This window comes from Oncorhynchus mykiss, chromosome 22 (assembly GCF_057628025.1).
Source record: "Oncorhynchus mykiss isolate SJ-2025 chromosome 22, ASM5762802v1, whole genome shotgun sequence".
NCBI classification, from domain to species: Eukaryota; Metazoa; Chordata; class Actinopteri; order Salmoniformes; family Salmonidae; genus Oncorhynchus; species Oncorhynchus mykiss.
The window spans coordinates 27,502,447-27,522,156 of NC_143043.1; the positions used below are offsets into that span (position 1 = coordinate 27,502,447).

Sequence of the window (19,710 nt, forward strand, 5' to 3'; positions counted from 1 at the left end):
CATAACGTAACAGTCTCGAGGTTAGGGGGACCATCCAGTAACCGGAGGGTTGCTGGTTCGAATAGCAGGTCTGACAGAGAAAACCATTGGCGGGGCTGATTGACTTGGTGTGATGAGGACAGAAAGTATTGAGTTTGTAACAGGCTGTAATTATGGCCTGGGTGATAAAAGCATGGATTACTGTAAATGAGTATATTTAGTCTGAAGCAAGTACAGGAATGTTATGTTAATCTCCCCCAAATGCTCCAAACATCAGACAAATTAAAATCAATAAGGGTACTTCTTCCTGGGAATTAAAAACCAAACAACAACGTCGGGAAGATAATCTTTTTATAGCAGCTGCCATGGAAACGGAGGGGAAGGAGAGAAAGTAATATTCCATAAAGTAAATGAGTGTCCCCCGCTGAGCTGGTGGAGGCTGATGGAGAAGAGAAGGGAGACATGATGCTCCCTCGTTCTTCACACACTGCTACTTAGCCTACTTTTACAGGACCCTCAGTACATAGAGGCACTTACGGGAAAAACTGGTGAGAGACGTGGGGTTGTTTGTGTGAGAGAAAGGGAGTGTGTGTGTGTTAATGTGTGTGCGTGTGTTTGTGCATTAATGAGTAGCCTGTGCATTTGAGCACTGGGGAGAAAGAAAGTGAGAGAAAGAGAGGATGAGAGACAGGGAGGGAGAGAGAGAGAGAGAAAGAGAGTGGTAGAGAAGATCTCTGAAATATCTCTGAAATACTCTCCCCAGAAATTATCTCTGAAATACTCTCCCCAGAAATTATCTCTGAAATACTCTCCCCAGGCTCTTGGTGAGCACATACAGTAAGGTGTTTGTTCGAGATGTTTGTAGCCTGTAATTGAGAATGCATCGTGGGCTTTGTGCACGTGGTTGGGGGGGGGGGGGGGGGGGGGGCAGCCTCTTTGAAGATCCAGTTTCCATAGTAAAACAGATTACCTGCCAACGGAGAACATCGCCGCACCACGACGACACTTTGAACACCTCCCGCGTTAAAAAAGTAAGCCACACAGTAAACCACAAGCAGTAAGTAAGTAAGAATTTGAAGAGGGTAGCAGGTCCTAGATCTGTACCTAATGGGCAACTTCTACCCAGACCAAACAAGGCTGGGGAAAGTGAATGGGAGTTAGATAGGGATTGAATGGTACTAGACTGGGTCTGGCTGATGTTATCTAAAACCCCGGGGGAGGCAGAAATCAGCAATAGATTTTCAGTACTGCTCTGCTGGGACTCTAGTCTAGACTGTCAGGAAATACAGGCAGGCAGGGCTCTTATGGTCAAATGTTCCATTAACTTCAGCTGTGCAATGTTACCATTCTCATATCTAGTTAATACAGAGGAGTTGTGGCATGAGCTACAATTGTAGGTCTATGTTTAATGAACATTTCTGCCACTTCATTTAGGACCCCTGCCCTCTCTCTCTGGTATCCTGGTTCTAGATGTCTTGCGCATGACAATGACCCAGTGGCGACTCGTCATTCAGGGCAGGTGGGGCAGAGCATTTTTTTTTGCACCCAAAAAAATTGCTTGCCTGTTTTGCATGTTATGCAAACAATGTAAAAGAAAAAATATATATAATTGAGTTAAAGCCACATACAAACATGGTCTCATTTTAGAGTAAGGCAGCTCCAAAATGCAGGTGTTTCAGCCTAGCTCAGTACTTTCTGTGGTGGTGGGGCAAGCCAGCAGAAAATATGGAGCGTTGTGCCATGATTGGCTCAGTGTTCTATCACTCATGGGGACACTACATCACTGCCAAGTCTAAGGGTAGAGCTTGAAAATTCAAGCCGCTTGGGTGCTGCCATAGAGTTACATTAGAAGTACCCATCCAAGAAGGCTCAAGGTCATTGGCCACAGATAAAATGACGTCAAATCACGTTATATCTACAGTACTTTGATTGGACTGATCATGTCAACGTCATACTTTCAAAATCTTAGCTAGCTGTCATCATCATGAATCAAGTCAATCTACTGGCAAATCCTTTTCAACCCTTGTCATATGAAGATAAATTATGAAGCGAAATTAAAGATAAAACCTATCGGTGCTCATCGGCCATTAGACATAAACATTACACAATAAGTTGAAAATTCCACAATGAGGGGTTTGGAAGGAATCAGTGGCTAACTGCAAGTATTGCAAAGCAATCATCATCTTGCTAATCAGTGGATTAGCTGTATAGTCGCAAATCTAAGATTAAGGGTCTCTTTTCCTAGTTTAAAATGATAAACATTCAACACTGGCCATGCTGTCAATGAAGCATGTCAATGAAGCAACAACTGTTAACTCGGAATTGCAAAATCTGATTTTAGTGAGTTCAAGACAACTGGGATCTCGGGGAAAACGAGCTACGACTGGGAAAATACGTCTTGAACTTTCATCCAACTCGGAATTGTAAATCGAGAACTCTGGCCTCTTTCTAGAGCTACAACCTTTTTTTTGGAGTTCACAGTTGTCTTGAATTCACCATAAATCCAGAGAATGCCAGACTTTGATGACAAAGTTTGATCACAGAATTTGCCCACGAAGGACCGCCGCACAGCACAACATGGTGAGTCCAAAAATGTATTGTATGCTGCTGCATAAATGATATAATATGACAGGGAGATATGTATACTGTAGCTAAGAAAATAATACTAAGCGTATGTTGTGTAGTAAGCTGTTAGTAGCCCTTGGTCCTCTTCCCCCTTATAATTCATTCCCTTTATGCATTCAGTTGTGCAACTGACTAGGTGTCCCCTTTCCTTCTATTCATTTCATCCAACGCCCACCTGCCAACCGGGTGTGAACCGAACAGAACCGGCTCAATACCCCATTGATCCCATCGCAATAAATTGCTGAGGCATATTTGCTTGGCTAATTTATTTATTTATCTCTCTCTCTCTCTCTCTCTCTCTCTCTCTCTCTCTCTCTCTCTCTCTCTCTCTCTCTCTCACTCATTCACTCATTCACTCACACACACACACACACGCACACGCACACACTCACACACGCACACACACACAATGCTAATGCCTAACCATGCATGATATTATAACAACAATAGCCCTGTTGCCATCTGCAGCACAAATCATTTTTTATTGGCCTGCGTTTCCATAGAAATGGAACTTGTTGGAATCAATAGGCAGGGATCTTTAAATAGAACCCTGGTGGGTTTGTGGGTTCCCTGGGTTCCGTGGGCTGAAGTTCATCTGCTGATGCATTAGTAATAGACATGCAAGCCAGGAGAGTGTGGGTGGGTGGGAGGCTCGCCTGAAGTAGAGGCAAAACTTTGGAAACACATCCACGTCCCTGTAGCAGTTGAATGGAAGATACTTTGGCTGGAGGCCCTAAACACAAACAGTACAAGAATTTTAATTATTTATGTTCTATTTATTTGGTCACTTTAACAAGATACTTACCATTTGGGAGGTTTCTCTCACTCTCTATATCTCCCTCCTGCGAACTTGTTGAACCCCTTCTACCTTTTACACCCCCCCGTTATGAAAGAAAACATGAATTTCATGTGATCACGTGATCTTAGGTGAAGTTAATGTGATAACGTGTCAACATGTAAAAGCAACATGAAACTACATGCAGTTGACACACTGAACTATACTAAAAGTACGTGATTCCTTTGTTAATTGGAGTCAGGAGTCAGCTAACCTGGAGTCCAATCAATGAGACGAGATTGGAGATGTTGGTTAGAGCTGCCTTGCCCTATAAAAAACACTCACAAAATGTAAGTTTGCTATTCCCAAGAAGCATTGCCTGATGTGAACCATGCCTCAAACAAAACGATCTCAGAAGACCTAAGGACTTGCATCAAGCTGGAAAGGGTTACAAAAGTATCTCTAAAAGTCTTGATGTTCATCAGTCCATGGTAAGATAAATTGTCTATAAATGGAGTCAGCACTCTGTTGCTACTCTCCCTAGGAGTCCCTGCAAAGATGACTGCAAGAGCACAGTGCAGAATGCTCAAAGAGGTTAAGGAGACTCCTAGAGTGTCAGCTAAAGACTTACAGAAATCTCTGGAACATGCTAACATCTCTGTTGACGAGTCTATGATATGTAAAACATTAAACAAGAATGGTGTTCATGAGAGGACACCATGGAAGAAGCCACTGCTGTCCCAAAAAAATATTGCGGAACGTCTGAAGTTCGCATAAGAGCACCAGGATGTTCCACAGCGCTCTGGCAAAATAGTCTGTGGACAGATTAAACTAAAGTTGAGTTGTTTGGAAGGAACACACAACACTATGTGAGGAGAAAAAAAGGCACAGCACACCAACATCAAAGCCTCTTCCCAACTGTAAAGTATGGTGGAGGGAGCATCATGGTTTGGGGCTGCTTTGCTGCCTCAGGGCCTGGACAGCTTACTATCATAATAAATTCCCAAGTTTATCAAGACATTTTGCAGGAGAATGTAAGACTATCTGTCCACCAATTGAAGCTCAACAGAAGTTGGGTGATGCAATAGGACAACGACCCAAAACACAGAAGTAAATCAACAACAGAAAGGCTTCAACAGAGGAAAATACGCCTTCTGGAGTCCTGACCTCAACCCAATTTAAATGCTGTGTCATGACCTCGAGAGTGGTTCACAAAGACATCCTAAGAATGCAGAAATACTGATAATTCCAGAGGGTTCACATACTTTTTCTTGCCACTGTATGTGAAATTCACGTGACCTTATGGTCTCACGTGAACAACTGACCTCACGTGTTTCTTTCTGTGTGTCTCAACATGTGAAAACAGCTTAATTAACTGAAAATGTAAATTTTTGTCATTTAGCAGAAGCTCTTATCCAGAGGAACTAGCGTTAGGCGCCTTGCACAAGGGCACATTGACAGATTTTTCACCTAGAGATTTAAACCAGCGACCTTTTGAATACTGGCCCAACACTCTTAACTGCTAGGCTACCTGCCACCACCCATTTCACATGTTTGGAATGGAATGGTATGGGGGTTTTAAGGTTAGTGGAACGCTGTTCAGCAAAAATAGTGTCAACAAACATGATCACTTAGTGTTGGCTTTTCAATATAACTACCCCAGGGATTTGAACTCACAACCTCTACATTTTGGGGACGCTGATCTTTCTGCTGTACCAAAAAGTCTGTAGCATTCTCAGAAGTCTACAGATTGATCACCTACAATACATCTTTGCACTTAGCAAAAGAGTGCTATCTGCACTGCTATTTTACTTATCAGTTAATCTGACTATTCTCTCATCATTGCCAAAGTGGGAGGAGTTGCAATCTACTGCAGAGACAGCCGGCAAAGTTTTGCCATACTTTCCAGGTCTATGTCCAAACAGTTCGAGCTTCTAATTTAAAAAACGAATCTCTCCAGAAATAAGTCTCTCACTGTTGCCACCTGTTATAGACCCCCCCCCCAGCTCCCAGCTGTGCCCTGGACACTACATGTGAATTGATTGCCCACCATCTATCTTCAGAGTTCGTTCTGTTAGGTGACCTAAACTGGGATATTCTTAACACCCCGGCAGTCCTACAATCTAAACTAGATGCCCTCGATCTCACACAAATTATCAACGAACCCACCAGGTAAACCCTAAATCCATAAACATGGGCACCCTCATAGATACTATCCTGACCAACTTGACCTGCTAATACACCTCTGTTGTTTTCAATCAGGTTCTCAGCGATCACTGCCACATTGCCTGCAGCCACTATGGGTCCGCGGTGAAACTACCACCCCTCATCACTGTCAAACACACCCTAAAACACTTCTGCGAGCAGGCCTTTCTAATCTACTGTCCCGGGTATCCTGGAAGGATATTTACCTCATCCCATCAGTTGAGGATGCCTAGACGTTCTTTAAAAGTAATTTCCTCACCATCTTAAATAAGCATGCCTCTTTCAAAAAATGTAGAACTAAGAACAGATATAGCCCTTGGTTCACTCCAGACCTGACTGCCCTCGACCAGCACAAAAACATCCTGTGGCGGACTGCAACAGCATCCAGTAGTTCTCGCAATACGCAACTTTTCAGGGAAGTTAGGAACCAATACACGCAGTCAGTCAGGAAAGCAAAGGCTAGCTTTTTCAAACAGAAATTTGCATCCTGCAGCTCCAAAAGGTTTTGGGACACTGTAAAGTCCATGGAGAATTAGAGCAGCTCCTCCCTCCTCTATGGCTGACCATGCTTTCCTCCTGGCTTCCCCAACCCCGGCCAACAGTTCCACACCCCCCGCAGCTACTTGCCCAAGCCTCCCCAGCTTCTCCTTCATCCAAATCCAGAATGATGATGTTCTAAAAAGAGCTGCAAAACCTGGACCCGTAAAAATTAGCTGGGCTAGACAACCTGGACCCTCTCTTTCTAAATTATCCGTTGCAATTGTTGCAAACCCTATTACCAGTCTCTTCAACCTCTCTTTCGTATCGTTTGACATACCTAAAGATTGGAAAGCTGTCGCGGTCATCCCCCTCTTCAAAGGGGGTGACACTCTAGACCCAAACTGTTACAGACCTATTACCATCCTGCCCTGCCTTTCTAAAGTCTTCGAAAGCCAAGTTAATAAACAGATCATTGAACATTTCGAATCCCACCGTACCTTCTCTGCTGTGCAATCCGGTTTCCGAGCTGGTCATGGGTACACCTCAGCCACGCTCAAGGTACTAAATGATATCATAAACGCCATCGATAAAATACAGTACTGTGCAGCCGTCTTCATCGACCTGGCCAAGGCTTTCGACTCTGTCAATCACCACATTCTTATCGGCAGACTCAACAGCCTTGGTTTCTCAAATGACTGCCTCGCCTGGTTCACCAACTATTTCTCAGACAGAGTTCAGTGTGTCAAATCAGAGGGCCTATGGGGGTACCACAGGGTTCAAATCTCAGGCCAAATCTTTACTCTGTATATATCAAAGATGTCACTCTTGCTGCGGCTGATTCCCTGATCCACCTCTAATGCAGACGACACCATTCGGTATACATCTGGCCCTTCTTTGGATACTGTGTTAACAAACCTCCAAACGAGCTTCAATGCCATACAACACTCCTTCCGTGGCCTCCAACTGCTCTTAAACGCTAGTAAAACTAAATGCATGCTTTTCAACCTTTCGCTGCCCTCACCCGCCCGCCCGCCCGACTAGCATCACCACCCTGGATGGTTCCGACCTGTGGACAACTATAAATACCTAGGTGTCTGGCTAGACTGTAAACTCTCCTTCCAGAATCATATTAAACATCTCCAATCCAAAATAAAATAAAATCTAGAATCGGCTTCCTATTTCGCAACAAAGCCTCCTCCTTTACACACGTCACCATTACATACCATCGTAAAACTGACTATCCTACCGATCCTCGACTTCGGCGATGTCATTTTCAAAATAGCTCCAACACTCTACTCAGCAAACTGGATGCAGTCTATCACAGTGCCATCCGTTTTGTTACCAAAGCTCCTTATACCACCCACCACTGCGACTTGTATGCTCTCGTCAGCTGGCCCTCGCTACATATTCGCCGCCAGACCCACTGGCTCCAGGTCATCTATAAGTCTATTCTAGGTAAAGCTCTGCCTTGTCTCAGCTCACTGGTCACGATAACAACACCCACCCGTAGCACGCGCTCCAGCAGGTATATCTCACTGGTCATCCCCAAAGCCTACACCTCCTTTGGCCGCCTTTCCTTCCAGTTCTCTGCTGCCAATGACTGGAAAGAATTGCAAAAATCGCTGAAGCTGGAGACATATTTCCCTTACTAACTTTAAACATCAGCTATCTGAGCAGCTAACCGATCGCTGCAGCTGTACATAGCCCATCTGTAAATAGCCCATCCAATCTACCTACCTCATCCCCATGTTGTTTTTAATTTACTTTTCTGTTCTTTTGCACACCAATATTTCTACTTACACATCATCATCTGCATCTATCACTCCAGTGTTAATTTGCTAAATTGTAATTACTTCGCTACTATGGCCTATTTATTGCCTTACCTCCTCACGCCATTTGCACACACTGTATATAGACTTCATTTTTTTTCTATTGTGTTATTGACTGTACGCTTTTTTATTCCATGTGTAACTCTGTTGTTGTTTGTGTCGCACTGCTTTGCTTTAACTTGGCCAGGTCGCAGTTGTAAATGAGAACTTGTTCTCAACTAGCCTACCTGGTTAAATAAAGGTGAAATAAAAAAAATATATATAACCATTGAAATCATTTATTCATCTCAGCAATTTTGGGGTTTTCTGTATAGTTGTCTAATGTTGGTTGTGCATATTATTCTGTTTTAATGATACTCCTGAATCACATATATAAATATACTCGTTTTTCTTGAGGGTATTTAAAAGAAATCTGAGTGTAGGAATACTGGTGAAATCAATTATTTACACAGACATGGTGGCATAGCAGCAAGATCCAAATTCTGTGAACCCAGAAGTTCAAATCTAATATGCTGAAAAATAAATACTGTATAAACATACACAATATAATCGTTTGTGTCAAATATGTAAATTGAAAAGACAGTGATGTTCAGTTGACATCCTAATGACTCAATGTTTGCACGGCATCACCATGTGAAATACTGTGTATCACCACGTGTGAAGTGTTCCAAAACCACATGTGAAATAATGTTTAACGTGCAAAAAAAAATGTTCTGTAAGGTTCTTTATCACCCCCTACTTTCTATACATCTTCTTCCACCCCTTGTCTCTCTCTCTCGCCCTGTGTGTGTGTCCGTCCCATTGAGGATGTGTATGGTGATCAGGGCTGTAAGAGCGGGCCTAGGGTAATGGCGGCATGGACAATAAGGAATGCATGATCAAAATACTGATCCGAGATCTGGCTGCATTATTAATTCTCCCTTTAGAACCATGTTGTCGTAGTTACAGTAGTCTGTCAGGCAAGAGAAGTTGTGTGTAAATTTGGCCTGTGCTCACGAAGAGTCAACCTCAGCTGTCACTTTCACTAGCTAGACATCAAGACAACCAGCTAACTAGCCACCAGAATGAAGCCTAGAGGAATTCATGTTTATCTGTTGGGCTTAGGTTATGGTTTGTCATGTTTGCTAGGTGCAGATAATCACAGGGTTTCCTATTATTAGACAGCTTAGCTGTCGTGTTAGGGACTAAGATGCCAGCGCAGTGGAGCTCATAAGCTGAGTTGGATATTTGTTTACATACCCAGCTAACAAGTTGCTTGTTTTGTTCTGTGTCTACCGATGCAATTCATTTGGAAACTGTCCCAGCTTTGTAACTAATCAGCTACCATTGGCGAACTCTGTAGTTAGTCTGTCAGGCAAGAAAGCAAGAGTTGATTGGAGGAAAGAGAGAGAGTGTGTGTGTGTGTGTGGAATAGGAGGTTTCACACAATTTATTATGGAAACCCCATATTAAGAAGAGAGTTTGTGTATGTTGAGAGAAATAAAGAGAGGAATGAAGAGAGAGACAGTGTAAGAGGGAGAGAGAGACAGTGTGAGAGGGAGAGAGAGACAGTGTGAGGTAGAGAGAGACAGTGTGAGAGGTAGAGAGAGACAGTGTGAGAGGTAGAGAGAGAGTGTGAGAGGTAGAGAGAGACAGTGTGAGAGGGAGAGAGAGACAGTGTGAGGTAGAGAGACAGTGTGAGAGGGAGAGAGAGACAGTGTGAGAGTTAGAGAGAGAGAGTGAGAGGTAGAGAGAGACAGTGTGAGATGTAGAGAGAGACAGTGTGAGAGGTAGAGAGAGACAGTGTGATAGGTAGAGAAAGTGAGAGAGGGAGAGAGAGACAGTGTGAGAGGTAGAGAGAGACAGTGTGAGAGGGAGAGAGAGACAGTGTGAAAGGTAGAGAGAGAGTGTGAGAGGTAGAGAGAGAGTGTGAGAGGTAGAGAGAGACAGTGTGAGAGGTAGAGAGACAGTGTGAGAGGGAGAGAGAGACAGTGTGAGAGGGAGAGAGAGACAGTGTGAGAGGTAGAGAGAGAGTGTGAGAGGTAGAGATAGACAGTGTGAGAGGTAGAGAGAGAGTGTGAGAGGGAGAGAGAGGCAGTGTGAGAGGGAAAGAGAGGCAGTGTGTGAGGGAGAGAGAAACAGTGTGAGAGGTAGAGAGAGGCAGTGTGAGAGGGAGAGAGAGACAGTGTGAGAGGGAGAGAGAGAGAGACCGTGTGAGAGGGAGAGAGAGAGAGTGTGTGTGAGAGAGAGAGATGGTGTTCCTGACCACTATTGTATCCTATTTGTTGCTCCTCTCCCTCTGTTACTCTGTTCCTCTAGGTCAGTGAAAGAGAAGGATGTGATGTGGAGAGTCAGGGCTCAGCAGCAAAAGGCAGGGAGGAAGAGGAGTTAGAGATGATTGGAGGGATAGAGATGTGGAGCAAGGATGGAGGAGTGGAGCGAGAGGAGAGTAGAGGCAGGAGGAGGAGAGTGAATCAGAGAAGAGTGGTGGGAGAGAGGAGAGGGAGAGAGGAGAGTGAATCAGAAGAGAGTGGTGGGAGAGAGGAACAGGAGAGTGGAGAGGAGAGTGGTGGGGGAGGAACATGGCGAGGAGGCGGAGGGATAGGAGGAGGGAGAGGAGAAGGACGCGGATGAAGGAGAAGAGGAAGCAGAAGGAGAGTAGGAAGCAGAGGGAGAGGAGGAAGTGGAGGGAGAGAAGGAAGCAGAGGGAGAGGAGGAGGAAGAGAGAGAGGAGAAGGAATAGTGAGGGAAGAGGCACAGCCCATCCGAGAGGGGAGCCTGTTTTCATGGCATTCACTCTTGTACCACACAGCCTGGGCCTAAAGTGACAGTGGCAGGGATTTTGGAGTTGTTTTTAAAAGTAGTAGGAACTCACACTGCATGACCAAAAGTATTGGGCACCTGCTTGTCAAACATCTCATTCTAAATTCATGGGCATTAATATGGAGCTGGTCCCTCCTTTGCTGCTATAACAGCTTCCAATCTTCTGGGAAGGCGTTCCACTAGATGTTGGATCATTGCTGTGGGGACTTGCTTCCATTCAGCCACAAGACCGTTAGTGAGGTCGGGGCACTGATGTTGGGCGATTAGGCCTGGCTTGCAGTCAGCGTTCCAAAGTTAGAAGCACAGAATCGTCTAGAATGTCATTGTATTCTGTAGCATTAATATTTCCCTTCACTGGAGCTAAGGGGCCTAGCCCAAACCATGAAAAACAGCCCCAGACCATTATTCCTCCTCCACCAAACTTTACAGTTGGCACTCGGCATTCGGGCAGGTAACATTCTCCTGGCAACTGCCAAACCCAGATTCATCAGTTGGATTGCCAGATGGTGAAGTGTGAGTCATCACTTCAGAGAACATGTTTCCACTGCTCCAGAGTCCAATGGCGGTGAGCTTTACACCACTCCAGCCCACGCTTGGCATTGCGCATGGCAATCTAAGGCTTGTGTGCGGCTGCTCGGCCATGATAAAGCTCCTGACGAACAGTTCTTATGCTGACTTTGCTTCCAGAGGCAGTGAATGTTGCAACTGAGGACATACAATTTTTACGTGCTACACGCCTCAGAACTCGGTGGTCCCATTCTGTGAGCTTGTATGGCCTGAGCCATTGTTGCACCTAGACATTTCCACTTCACAATAACAGCACTTACAGTTGACTGGGGCAGCTCTAGTAGGGCAGAAATTTGCCGAACTGACTTGTTGGAAAGGTGTTATCCTATGACGGTGCCACGTTGAAAGTCACTAAGCTCTTCATTAAGGCCATTCTACTGCCAATGCTTGTCTATGGAGATTGCATGGCTGGTTGCTCAATTTTATACACCTTTCAGCAATGTGTGTGGCTCAAACAGCCAAATCCACTAATTTGAAGGGGAGTCCACATACCTTTGTATATATAGTGGATATCTTTCAAGAGCTTGAAATGGATTACAATAAGAAAATGGGCAGGGTTGACCATCTTGACCAACTGAGGAGCTATTACAATATTGGGCGCACAGGCAGAAAATGGTAGAAGTATGTGTTTTGGGGGATGCTCAACATCGCCACCATAAATGTGTACATTGTGTGGGGGACCCTGCAAAGGCCTCTTCCTAGAAACAGCAGGCGCTGGTCCCTTAAGGCTTTCAAAATGCAGCTTGTGCATTCACTTTGTGATATGGCTATAGTGGCAAAAAGAGAGGAAACAAGAGTGTGGCACTAGTGCTTGTGGACTGAGTTGTGGTGCAGTGCCTTAGACCATAGCCCTATACTGGGTACATTTTGAGTGAGTAATTTAGTCCAATGTACTCCAATTTAAACACTCTAGGTTGTTTGTTGTGTTGAGTGTTAAATGTTTTTTGAAAGTGAGTGTCTTTAAATAAAAAATAAAAAGGCAACATTCATGTTATTCCTATTGACATGAATGTGGTGTCATATGAAAGAAGAGGTTGTGCTCTTTAAAAGTAACTTGTAATTATCATTTCCTATTTGTTTTTGAGCAATGTCTGTTTGTTTGAAATGTGTGAGAAAACGAGCTTTATCTTGAACATTCTCAGTAATCTACAGCAGCATTCTAGAATTATATTGGGGTCTAAAGTGTTAAACACATATAGCCCTTCAGATGACGAGAGAGAGGATCCTAGAGAGAGAGATATGGAGGAAGGAAGTGATCACTAACTGTCACGTCCTGACCTTAGATCATTTTTTATGTCTCTGTTTTAGTTTGGTCAGGGCGTGAGTTGGGGTGGGCATTCTATGTTGTGTATTCTAGGTTATGTATTTCTGTGTTTGGCCTGGTATGGTTCCCAATCAGAGGCAGCTGTCGATCGTTGTCTCTGATTGAGAAGCATACTTAGGCAGCCTGTTTTCCCACTATGATTGTGGGTAGTTGTTTTCTGTGTTTGTGTTTTACCATACAGAACTGTTTCGGTTTTCATTTATTTCTCTTGTTCTTTTGTATTCGGTGTTCGGTTATTTAATTAAAATATCGACACTTACCACGCTGCGCATTGGTCCGATCTTTCTTATTCCTCATCAGAAGAAGAAGACAATCGTTACACTAACCTTAAACAACTGAGCACTTTACCTGACTCTACTCACAAAACAAACACACAAGCCCTCCCTCCTTCTCCCTCCCCTAAACCATTTGCATGCTGCTACGTGCGGTGAGGGAGAGGGTGGGTGACGGCAGCGGGTAGCGATAGTGGGGCGAGGCACGGTGAGAAATGGTGGTTGTTAACTATCTGACAAGGCCGTCTCCCCAGAGCTGCAGTCTCTCCACACACAGCGCTCAGCGCCTAATGGGAAACACGCACACAGACCAGCCAATGGACTTGTTTAAATATGTTACACTACTGGGAAGGAAAGAAACACGGAAAGGGACTTGTTTTAAGTGTGTTACTACAGCAAAGAGAGAGAGAGGGTATATAAGGTGGACTCGTTTGAATTGATTGGAGGGTAGAGGAAGAGAGATAGAGAGAGAGAGAGGAAGAGACCCATCTGAATGTGTTATAGCATAGAGAGAGAGAGACACAGGCTTGTTTTAAGTGTGTTATAGCATAGAGAGAGAGGCACAGGCTTGTTTTAAGTGTGTTATAGCATAGAGAGAGAGGCACAGGCTTGTTTTAAGTGTGTTATAGCATAGAGAGAGAGGCACAGGCTTGTTTTAAGTGTGTTATAGCATAGAGAGAGAGGCACAGGCTTGTTTTAAGTGTGTTATAGCATAGAGAGAGAGGCACAGGCTTGTTTTAAGTGTGTTACAGCATAGAGAGAGAGGGAGAAGGAGAAAAAGAGAGAGTGAGGGTATATAAGGTGGACTTGTTTGAATTGATTGGAGGGTAGAGGAAGAGAGATAGAGAGAGAGAGGGGAAGAGACCCATCTGAATGTGTTATAGCATAGAGAGAGAGAGACACAGGCTTGTTTTAAGTGTGTTATAGCATAGAGAGAGAGGCACAGGCTTGTTTTAAGTGTGTTATAGCATAGAGAGAGAGGCACATGCTTGTTTTAAGTGTGTTATAGCATAGAGAGAGAGGCACAGGCTTGTTTTAAGTGTGTTATAGCATAGAGAGAGAGGCACAGGCTTGTTTTAAGTGTGTTACAGCATAGAGAGAGAGGGAGAAGGAGAGAAAGAGAGAGTGGGGGGCCCAAAGGGACTGTCTTAGCTAAATACAGTGTGTTACAATGTAGAGATAGACATGGGAAATGGGCTTGTTTAAACGCATGACATCATGAAGAGAACGAGCTGAAATGCTTTTGTTTTAAATGTTTCAACATCAGCTTAGAGAGAGATAAACTGTGTTTGACTACCCATACTAACATACTGTTACAGTGCCTTGCGAAAGTATTCGGCCCCCTTGAACTTTGCAACCTTTTGCCACATTTCAGGCTTCAAACATAAAGATATAAAACTGTATTTTTTTTGAAGAATCAACAACAAGTGGGACACAATCATGAAGTGGAACAACATTTATTGGATATTTCAAACTTTTTTAACAAATCAAAAACTGAAAAATTGGGCGTGCAAAATTATTCAGCCCCTTTACTTTCAGTGCAGCAAACTCTCTCCAGAAGTTCAGTGAGGATCTCTGAATGATCCAATGTTGACCTAAATGACTAATGATGATAAATACAATCCACCTGTGTGTAATCAAGTCTCCGTATAAATGCACCTGCACTGTGATAGTCTCAGAGGTCCGTTAAAAGCGCAGAGAGCATCATGAAGAACAAGGAACACACCAGGCAGGTCCGAGATACTGTTGTGAAGAAGTTTAAAGCCGGATTTGGGTACAAAAATATTTCCTAAGCTTTAAACATCCCAAGGAGCACTGTGCAAGCGATAATATTGAAATGGAAGGAGTATCAGACCACTACAAATCTACCAAGACCTGGCCGTCCCTCTAAACTTTCAGCTCATACAAGGAGAAGACTGATCAGAGATGCAGCCAAGAGGCCCATGATCACTCTGGATGAACTGCAGAGATCTACAGCTGAGGTGGGAGACTCTGTCCATAGGACAACAATCAGTCGTATATTGCACAAATCTGGCCTTTATGGAAGAGTGGCAAGAAGAAAGCCATTTCTTAAAGATATCCATAAAAAGTGTCGTTTAAAGTTTGCCACAAGCCACCTGGGAGACACACCAAACATGTGGAGGAAGGTGCTCTGGTCAGATGAAACCAAAATTGAACTTTTTGGCAACAATGCAAAATGTTATGTTTGGCGTAAAAGCAACACAGCTGAACACACCATCCCCACTGTCAAACATGGTGGTGGCAGCATCATGGTTTGGGCCTGCTTTTCTTCAGCAGGGACAGGGAAGATGGTTAAAATTGATGGGAAGATGGCTGGAGCCAAATACAGGACCATTCTGGAAGAAAACCTGATGGAGTCTGCAAGAGACCTGAGACTGGGACGGAGATTTGTCTTCCAACAAGACAATGATTCAAAACATAAAGCAAAATCTACAATGGAATGGTTCAAAAATAAACATATCCAGGTGTTAGAATGGCCAAGTCAAAGTCCAGACCTGAATCCAATCGAGAATCTGTGGAAAGAACTGAAAACTACTGTTCACAAATGCTCTCCATCCAACCTCACTGAGCTCGAGCTGTTTTGCAAGGAGGAATGGGAAAAAATGTCAGTCTCTCGATGTGCAAAACTGATAGAGACATACCCCAAGCGACTTACAGCTGTAATCACAGCAAAAGGTGGCGCTACAAAGTATTAACTTAAGGGGGCTGAATAATTTTGCACGCCCAATTTTTCAGTTTTTGATTTGTTAAAAAAGTTTGAAATATTCAATAAATGTCGTTCCACTTCATGATTGTGTCCCACTTGTTGTTGATTCTTCACAAAGAAATACAGTTTTATATCTTTATGTTTGAAGCCTGAAATGTGGCAAAAGGTCGCAAAGTTCAAGGGGGCCGAATACTTTCGCAAGGCACTGTACATACTGCTACAGTTGATGTTGGAAGTTTACATACAGGCTGGAGTCATTAAAACTGGTTTTTCAATCACTCCACACATTACTTGTTGATATAGTTTTGGCAAATCGGATAGACTTACTTTGTGCATGATACAAGTCATGTTACCGAACAATTGTTTACAGACAGATTACTTCACTTATAATTCACTGTATCACAATTGCACTGGGTCAGAAGTTTACATATGTTAAGGCTTTAGAAGCTTCTGATAGGCTTATTGACATCATTTGAGTCAATCGGAGCTGTACCTGTGGATGTATTTCAATGACATCATGGGAAAATCAAAAGAAATCAGCCAAGACCTCCACAAGTTGGGTTCATCCTTGGGAGCAATTTCCAAATGCCTGAAGGTACGATGTTCATCCGTACAAACAATAGTATGCAAGTATAAACACCATGGGACAACGCAGCCGTCATAACGCTCAGGAAGGAGACGCGTTCTGTCTCTTAGAGATGAATGTATTTAGGTGCGAAAAGTGCAAATCAATCCCAGAACAACAGCAAAGGACCTTGTGAAGATGCTAGAGGAAACAAGTACAAAAATATCTATATCCACAGTAAAACAAGTCCTATATCGACATAACCTGAAAGGCCGCTCAGCAAGGAAGAAGCCACTGCTCCAAAAACGCCATAAAAAAGCCAGACTACAGTTTGCAACTGCACTTGGGGAGTGCAAATGTCATCTGGTCTGATGAAACAAAAATATAACTGTTTGGCCATAATGACCGTCGTTATGTTTGGAGGAAAAAGGGGGAGGCTTGCAAGTCGAAGAACACCATCCCAACCGTGAAGCACGGGGGTGGCAGCATCATGTTGTGGGGTTGCTTTGCTGCAGGATTGGTGCACTTCACAAAATACATGGCATCATGAGGAAGGGAAATTATGTGGATATATTGAAGAAACATGTCAAGACATCAGTCATGAAGTTAAAGCTTGGTCGCAAATGGGTCTTCCAAATGAACAACGGCCCCAAGCATACTTCAAAATGGCTTAAGGACAACAAAATCAAGGTATTGGAGTGGCCATCACAAAGTCCTGACCTCAATCCTATAGAAAGTTTATGGGCAGAACTGAAAAAGCTTGTGCGAGCAAGGAGGCCTACAAACCTGACTCAGTTACACCAGCTCTGTCAGGAGGAATGGGCCAAAATTCACCCAACTTATTGTTGGAAGTTTGTGGAAGGCTACCCGAAACGTTTGACCCAAGTTAAACAATTTAAAGGCAATGCTACCAAATACTAATTGAGTGTATGTAAACTTCTGACCCACTGGGAATGTGATGAAAGAAATAAAAATGAAATAAATAATTCTCTTTACTATTGTTCTGACATGTCACATTCCTAAAATAAAGTGGTGATCTTAACTGACCTAAAACTGGTAATTTCTACTAAGATTTAATGTCAGGAATTGTGAAAAACTGAGTTTTGGCTAAGGTGTATGTAAACTTCCAACTTCAACTGTACATTTTGTGTTTTGTTGCTAACCTTACTTTGCTACCTGACAACTTTACGTTTTTTACTTTTAAATTACAGTTTATATTTTTAGTTTTTCCCTCGCTCAACTTTTTTTCATTCAACCTTTTCACTCCGGACTCTTTATCTGGACGTGGTTCGTCAGGACCTCCACCAGCCGAAGCTAAGTAGTAACATTAACATGATGCCTTCTAATTGCAGTCGCTGTAGTCATAATATACAGGAGAACGATCGTCTTACGGCGAGGATAGCTGTGCTGCAAGCCCAGCTTCAGACGCAATCGATTGACAAGGGTAATTTCAGTGTAGGAAAGGATGAAACAGCGTCTGTGCCACCAGTAAGTACAGATAGTAGTATAAGGCTAATCTGAAGATGGTGTTGGCTAAAGCTAAAACTGGCGAGTGTAGAGAGTATAGGGGTATTGTTATCCACGTCGGCACCAACAATGTTGGGATAAAACAGTCAGAGGTCACCAAGCGCAACATAGCTTCAGCGTATAAATCAGCTAGAAAGATGTGTCGGCATCGAGTAATTGTCTCTGGCCCCCTCCCAGTTAAGGGGAGTGATGATGTCACGGTTGTCGTAGGTGGAAGAAGGAGAGGACCAAGGTGCAAAGTGGTACGTATTCATAATAACTTTAATCAAGATGAATAAAAAAAAAAAAAAAAAATTAAAAATTAAAAAACGACAAACAAACAGTTCTGTAAGGTGCAACAAAACACTGAACAGAAAATAAACATCCACAACCAAAATGGGGAAAACAGACTACCTAAGTATGATTCTCAATCAGAGACAACGAACGACACATGCCTCTGATTGAGAACCATACTAGGCCAAACACATAGAAATATAACAACCTCTGGCGCGGGACCTGGACCCCACTCCACCATAGTCTTTGCCCGCTTAAGTGGCACCTTGGGAGTAGCGACCCTCGCCGCTAAACTCGGACTGGGGACCCTTGCAGCGGGCCCCGAATAGATGGGAGACTCCGGCAGCGCCGGACAGGCGGGAGACTCCGGCAGAGCTGTAGTGAAGGGCGACTCCAGCAGTGTCGTAGTGAAGGGCGACTCCGGCAGCGCCGTAGTGAAGGACAACTCCGGTAGCGCCGTAGTGAAGGACGACTCCGGTAGCACCGTAGTGAAGGACGACTCCGGCAGCGCCGTAGTGAAGGACGACTCCAGCAGCGCCGTAGTGAAGGACGACTCTGGCAGTGCCGTAGAGAAGGACGACTCCGGTAGCGCCGTAGAGAACGGCAACACCGGCAGCGCCGTAGTGAAGGGCGACCCCCGGCAGCGCCGTAGTGAAGGGCGACTCTGGCAGCGCCGTAGATTAGGGCGACTCTGACAGCGCCGGAGTGAAGGGCGGCTCTGGCAGCTCCTGACTGACAGGCGGCTCTGGCAGCTCCTGACTGACGGGCGGCTCTGGCAGCTCAGGACAGATGGGCGGCTCGGGCCTGGAGAGAGAACCTGGAGGGAGGAGACGGAGAGACACCCTGGTGCGTGGGGCTGCCACAGGACCCACCAGGCTGGGGAGACCTACAGGAGGCCTGGTGCGTGGAGGAGGCACCGGATGGACTGGGCTGTGGGGGAGCACTGGAGCCCTGGTGCGCAGCCTTGGCACCACTCCTCCAGGCTGGATGACCACTTTAGCCCAGACCCTCCAGAGTGCAGGCACAGGTTGAAGCGGGCTGTGGGTGAGCACTGGAGATCTGGTGCATACCACTCGCACCTCTCCCTTAGGCTCAATACCCACATTCGCCAGGCACGGGCGGAGCGCAGGCATAGGACGCACTGCACCCTCCCAGCGCCCCGGAGACACAGCACGCAGAGCCAGCGCATGATACCCTGGGCCGAAACGGTGTACAGGAGACCAAACACGCTGGGCCGGCACAATACGCACTGGCTGGATGCCCACTCTCGCATGGCACTTGCGGGGGGCTGGCCTATAGTGCATCGGGCTATGAGCGCGTACTGGCGACTACGTGCGCTTAACTGCATAACACGGTGCCTGACCAGTACAACACTGCTTTCGGTAAGCACGAGGAGTGGGCTCAGGTCTCCAACCTGACTCTGCCACACTCCCCGTGTCCCTCCCCCAAAAAATGTTTTGGGGCTGCCTCTCGTTGCATGTCGCGCTGCCGTGCTGCCTCCTCATATCGCCGCCGCTCAGATTTTGCTGCCTCCAGTTCTTCCTTGGGGCGGCGATATTCCCCAGCCTGTGCCCAGGGTCCCTTGCCGTCCATAATCTCCTCCCAAGTCCATGAGTCCAGAGAACGCTGCTGCTCGATACCACGCTGCTTGGTCCTTGGTTGGTGGGTGTTTCTGTAACGTTTCTCGTTGGTGTAAGGAGAGGAGGACCAAAATGCAGCGTGGTAATTGTTTGTCATGTTTTAATTGAACAAACTGAAC

The 19,710-nt window shown here is 44.9% G+C and overlaps 1 protein-coding gene across 5 annotated transcripts in view; it reads right to left on the reverse strand.

Annotated features, from left to right (window-relative positions):
- LOC110502069 (interleukin-1 receptor accessory protein-like 1) overlaps positions 1 to 19,710 on the reverse strand; it is a 396,352-nt gene that overhangs the window by 10,561 nt on the left and 366,081 nt on the right. The gene's annotated exons all lie outside the window — the stretch shown is intronic.